We start from the raw sequence: 5725 nt of genomic DNA, 5'->3' as shown, positions 1-5725 counted from the left end.
TTATATCAAGTGTAAAATATAATATAGCATGTGTTGGGAATATAACAATTAAGTTACTTGATAAGTGATTTAGTATCATTTATATCATAGGTGAACTATAGTTTGTATCTGATAATAATAAAGTTACATGATTCAATCTTATAAATGATACTAAATATATTAAAATAATTATTTTGTATCAATTGTTACATATAAACAAATTTGTTATTTGATAATCAAATGTGTATCATATACATAATAATTTTATGGATATTATGTATCTGATAATAATAAAGTATCAAACGTTATGATTTACTTCAAGGCTACTACATGTTAATGTATACTAAATAAATTGAAAATCAATTGTTATTTACCAAAGGTATTATATATAGTATCAGCTATTCTGTATACGATGGTTATATTATATCAACAGTAATGGTGTATACCACACTTATGAAATACAATTCGTAACAAGTTGCTATATATTAATCTATATGTATATTTAGACAAAAAATAAAAATCGAAATACAAAAACAAAGAACATTCTTCAGATTAATAATTACTGAGTAATATTTTGTTTAAAAAAGAAGAAATAATACCAAATACTAATTAACGTATCTTCAACACCACAAAAGTCTAACTATTCTGCATTAATCAGACCCCCTTCTGTTGGTTTAGTGTAGCCACTCTATGGACTTGTAGGATCATCATTATCGCTAACATATCCAACCTTAACTTTTTTCATACCATACTTCCATAACAATGTTCCGTAGCTATTGCGACGATAGTCACTCCGAAAACTAATAGCTAGAATGTTTATTTCTTCGCTCAAGTATTAAGCAAAAATAGCTACATACATTCCACAATGAATGCAAACAAAAGTAAATAAATTAAATAGTGAATTGATTGTGTAAGTAAATAAATTGTTTTACAATACTAACTGGCTATCACTTTGTTGTTGCATAATGTCTTGAGCATATTCCATCGCAAACTACTGTTGTAGATCCAACAGTTCACTAGTTTCCTTGTCTTCGTACGCCTTTAATGATACTTAACCAATTTTGTCCGTTTTATCAAAGAACCCACTATCATGAAGATAGTTTGAAAGCATTACGGGCAACTACTTTATCTCTTTGGAATGAACTCTTTTCCTTGATCCCATAGATGAGTCATACACTTGTATTAATCTTTTCTTTAAAAAACCATAACCAACACCGAATTAAAATCTCAGCTACAATTAACCGGAATATAAACCTTATCTACTTGAGGCCATGGTAAAACAACAGGGATCAAAAACTTATTTTTGATGTCTTTTATAGACCCTTCATAAGAAGATACAGTAACACCATGACCAATATATTCTTGTGTAGTAAGAGTTTCATCTGTAGGAGCGCAATAATACCTTTTGTATACAATGTTTATATATGACTTGAACAAAAAGTTGACTGTAGTGTCTTTGTATTGATCCATGCTTTTTAATTTTGATTGCTTGCATAGATAATGAAAAATTACTTTTATGTGCTGTAAAATAAAGGAAAAAACATTTTATATAATCTACACAATCTAAAAGAAAAGCAATACACTGATGAAAAGGAAAAACCAATTAGTAATTTGATATCTATATTAACTGACACATTTTACTTTTGTATCATATATATAATTTGAATGGATAATGTACCTGATTAGTCCAACATTCCATTTTTCCTTATTTACACTGACAAAAAAGACAAATCTAATTATTCATGAAATAGTCAATACTTTATGACAAAGTAAATGTGATTTGAGTTGTTCACTTATACAAAATTCTCTTCACTTTTGATACAATAACAGTTAATAAACACATTCGCAAAGAATTGATGTATTTGAAAAACAACAATGAATTTTAAAGAGGATACTTAATTGAAAAATAATAATAATCATATTAAAAAAAATAAGTGATACATATATGATAAAAGTTGCATACCATGAGTAGTATTGGTCGAATAATGGGAGGGGCAACCTTTTCTTTAGGATTTTCGGATCTTTTGAAGTAGATGCATGACCTTTCTTTATCGATTTTCTCTTGCTAGAACTTTGATTTTTCTGTCTATCGGGTCATGCAACCTTTTAGAACTTAATTCTTTGCTGTTAGAATATTCTGAAAGAAAAATTAGAGATTTGTTAGATATTAGATGCATAATGCAATTCAAAAGGATTGATACACAATAAAAAGAAAAAAAAGGCGACAATCACAATGGAGAAGATGAGAGAACCTAATTTCAACTCTGAATCCGGTTGAATAGTGATAGGATTCTTTTGAAATCCAAAATTTTTTGAATTTGATAACTGAAATCTTAGTGTGAGAAATTGAGGGCAAAATTTGGAGAATTGGAAAAGTCTGATTTTGCTGCCAAATAATAAAGTATCCAGTTAAATATTATTAGGGGAAAATAAGAGAATTTTGTATTTTAATAAAAGAATAGAGAAATATTGTGAATAGGTAAAGTAATATTGTGTACTAAAATAATTTCTCCTATTTTTTAACTTACCATTTTGTAATCTCAACGCAAGTGTATCACAAAGAAAACATTCATAATAGTTAAAACTATTTTTAATTAACTAGATGAGGGATGACTCTCTTTGCGGTCCCACCTACAGTTCTAAGTTAGAGTAGTTTTTTCTATTTTAATTCTAATAGTTGGACTATGTAACTTTATGACTTATAATTATGTATGAGTTGCTATAAAATCATTGAAAGAATAAAATAATGTCAAGTTAAATGTAGAGAACTTTGTATACTTACCGCTTCATATAGAACTTATATCCATTTATTTAAGAGCGAAATTTCTAGTTATTGAATATTGTGTGGTTAACTAAATGATTACATTCTTTACATCAATAAAATATCATTTATATTGATACTGAAGAACACATTCACTATATTGATAGTAGTTCGTACAAAAATATTAACACCTATAGATATTGCAAGTGCTGGACAAATTTTAATACTTATTTACTGAGTTATTTAATCTAACATGAAAATTAGAGCATTCGACACATCAGTTGTCACATATATATACCTACATCAAGAAGATAAATATAAAGGATAAATGTAACTGTAAAAAGTTGATCAAATAAATCATGTTAAGTATGGTGTACATTGTTCCAAAGAAACCGAATAACTATATGAAAAACTTCAACCAAAGCTGAAATTTTTACAAATTTCTTTAATGAGAACTCATAACATTATCGTTTCATTCAAATCTCTCAAGCAAAAACTTTTCATCCCATCCGAGGGCAAAAAAAATGTGTATTTTATTTAATATCACTTAAATCTGCTCTCTTCCAATCATCTCAACTCGGGATTATGAATAATAAAATATTAAACTTCAAAGGCAAATTATTTCTTTTGATTTATTGTTTGAGATTTTTTCTTTTATTTTGGAATCATTACTTTTGAAAGAAAAAGGGAAGTTCCATATGAAGGACCCTAGGGCAAGGTTTTCGGTGTCCAAGTGCCAAGTCTCGAGAGCTTGTGTCCGTGGTGAAAACACCCTCCAAATGTATATCTAAAACCCTTATATCAAGTATTGCCCCACTAGCTGTTTAATTTGTTTGTATGTATCTGTTCTATCCCCACGCATTCTCCAATAGTGAAAGCCACTTGACTGTAGGGAAATGAGCTCTAAGTTGGAATTCAAGGAGAAAGCGTTAAGCTAACAAGCCCCTCCCTGGCCGGACAGACCTCTTGTGTATTTCTAGTATTGTACTAAAGTCTATTTGTTAATTCATTTATGGTTTACACGACTTTAGGCAGATAAAGGTATCTTGCCTCTAGTTACTTAATTGTATTCAACTTCTATCGCAGATAAGTTATTTTTTACGCATTTCTTTTCATGTTCATTTACAATTAAATAGGTTTAAATTAAAGACTGGATTACTTTATTAGAGTTATACTTATGGTGCCAATATTTTTTTTAAAAGAACTAACAATTCTATTCAATAAATACTTAGTCACCCCAAAAAAAAGTGCTAAGTTGGAAACTTTATAGGCATCGAAAAGGTACTTACACCCTCGTCCAAAACCCTATATAATATATTTTGTCAACTTAATATATTAACTCTCCTACATTCCCCCGCATATTCTGTTTACACACACAAAAAAGTTAAGACAATTCATCCTAAGTTTCTCGCTGGAATTGCTAGTGCCTTCAGAATGTTTGCATTCTTTCCCTTCCAAAAACTTGGATAATTTCTAGTTTTGTGCATGTAATTCTTGCACATGGACCATACTAATCTTCTATGTATCGTTCTAATTTTATCAGATGGCCCGAAAGGTAATCGTTCCAATATCAACTAACATCAAGGTATATAGGAAATTTTGCAATATTTTCATGACTCAGTGGTACCCCTAGATCTAACATGTTGTACAAGTCCTTGAGAGACCTCATACAAGCCACTTAGCTTTTAAAACATAAGATAATTAATAGAAATGAGCGGAAATTTGTTATATTTTCAATAACATCAAAGTTTTATATCAAAAGCGGAAGTCTATTACACTTTGGCTCAAAACCATCTAAAACATGAATATCATGGTATACGACCCATATACCAATGTTAAAAATTTAAAATATAAGAACATAAGGGAAATGGTGGTCAAATCATCAAATGATATGAGCATTCATCAATCTTCAAGTCTTGCTTCTACTAAGATCTTAGCTATATGGATGAGAGTCGAGATTGTCAAACCCTACATTTGGATAAGAAATGTAGGCAAGAGTATGCATTAGAATAAACATGCACTAAATATGATTGCTTGATCGACATAAGCATAAAAATTGGACAATATAAGTATAATCAATGCATATAATAGATCATTTCAACATAAATAGAGTACTTCTTGAAGAAACCTTAACCCATCCTTTATCTAGGCTTGGTAATCCGTCTCTATTATTACTCTTCATGCAAGGAAACTCAAGCAACAATCCAAGCTAACGAGTATTCGCCTCTTGTCTTATTATAAAGGATCATTTGTACTCTTATCCATACCCATCATCATATAACACAAGTACTCACCTCTATATCATTTTATAAGGATTATGGGTACTCGCCTCCATGTGTAATCATCATTATCGAAACGTGGAGAGTCACTTCTTATTCAACATAAAGAAATAAGGATAGTCTCTTCTTATTCATTATGGATACTCAACTCATGTTCTATCTTAATTTGGAAGTCAAGGGTAGTCACTTCTAGCCTCATAAATTTATCGGTCTTTAGCTTAATTCATTTTAGGTGAGCAATTCTTTCAACCTAGAATTATTCAATATAAAAAAACCTTCCACATTCATACTTAAGCAATTCATGTGGGAACTACCTCTTCCACAACAAAACATCAACAATCAATAATTCATAACATAAACTTTATTCTCAAAGACTGTATGTCATAATCATCATATATACTTTACTTTCAGAACACTACACATTATATTCATCATATATGCTTCAATATCAAGCATTTATAATGTATCTCATCAATTCTATAAGAATACATTTAAATCCATAATTCTCCTTTTATGGCATAAACACATTTGGATAAATTTCATCTTTCTAGACATGGGTTAAACATGGATACATGTAAATTTACCCTAAAAACCTGCAATCCTATGAATTTATGCATAAACAATCATAACACAATCATTTGGATCAACATTCATCAAGAACTACAATACTAGAAGAAAATCCTAACTCAATTAGAGAATTTCTACT

At 29.5% G+C, this 5725-nt stretch overlaps 1 non-coding gene across 1 annotated transcript; it reads right to left on the bottom strand.

Annotated features, from left to right (window-relative positions):
- Window positions 1–4196: 4196 nt before the first annotated feature.
- On the bottom strand, window positions 4197–4299 carry LOC112939974 (U6 spliceosomal RNA). Its single transcript, XR_003246688.1, has one exon. It is a non-coding gene; the product is annotated as a U6 spliceosomal RNA (small nuclear RNA).
- Window positions 4300–5725: the final 1426 nt, after the last annotated feature.

Source organism: Solanum lycopersicum, chromosome 4, assembly GCF_036512215.1.
Source record: "Solanum lycopersicum chromosome 4, SLM_r2.1".
NCBI classification, from domain to species: domain Eukaryota; kingdom Viridiplantae; phylum Streptophyta; class Magnoliopsida; order Solanales; family Solanaceae; genus Solanum; species Solanum lycopersicum.
Note: the sequence above shows the minus strand (reverse complement) of the source record. Positions and strands in the feature narration are given on the sequence as shown.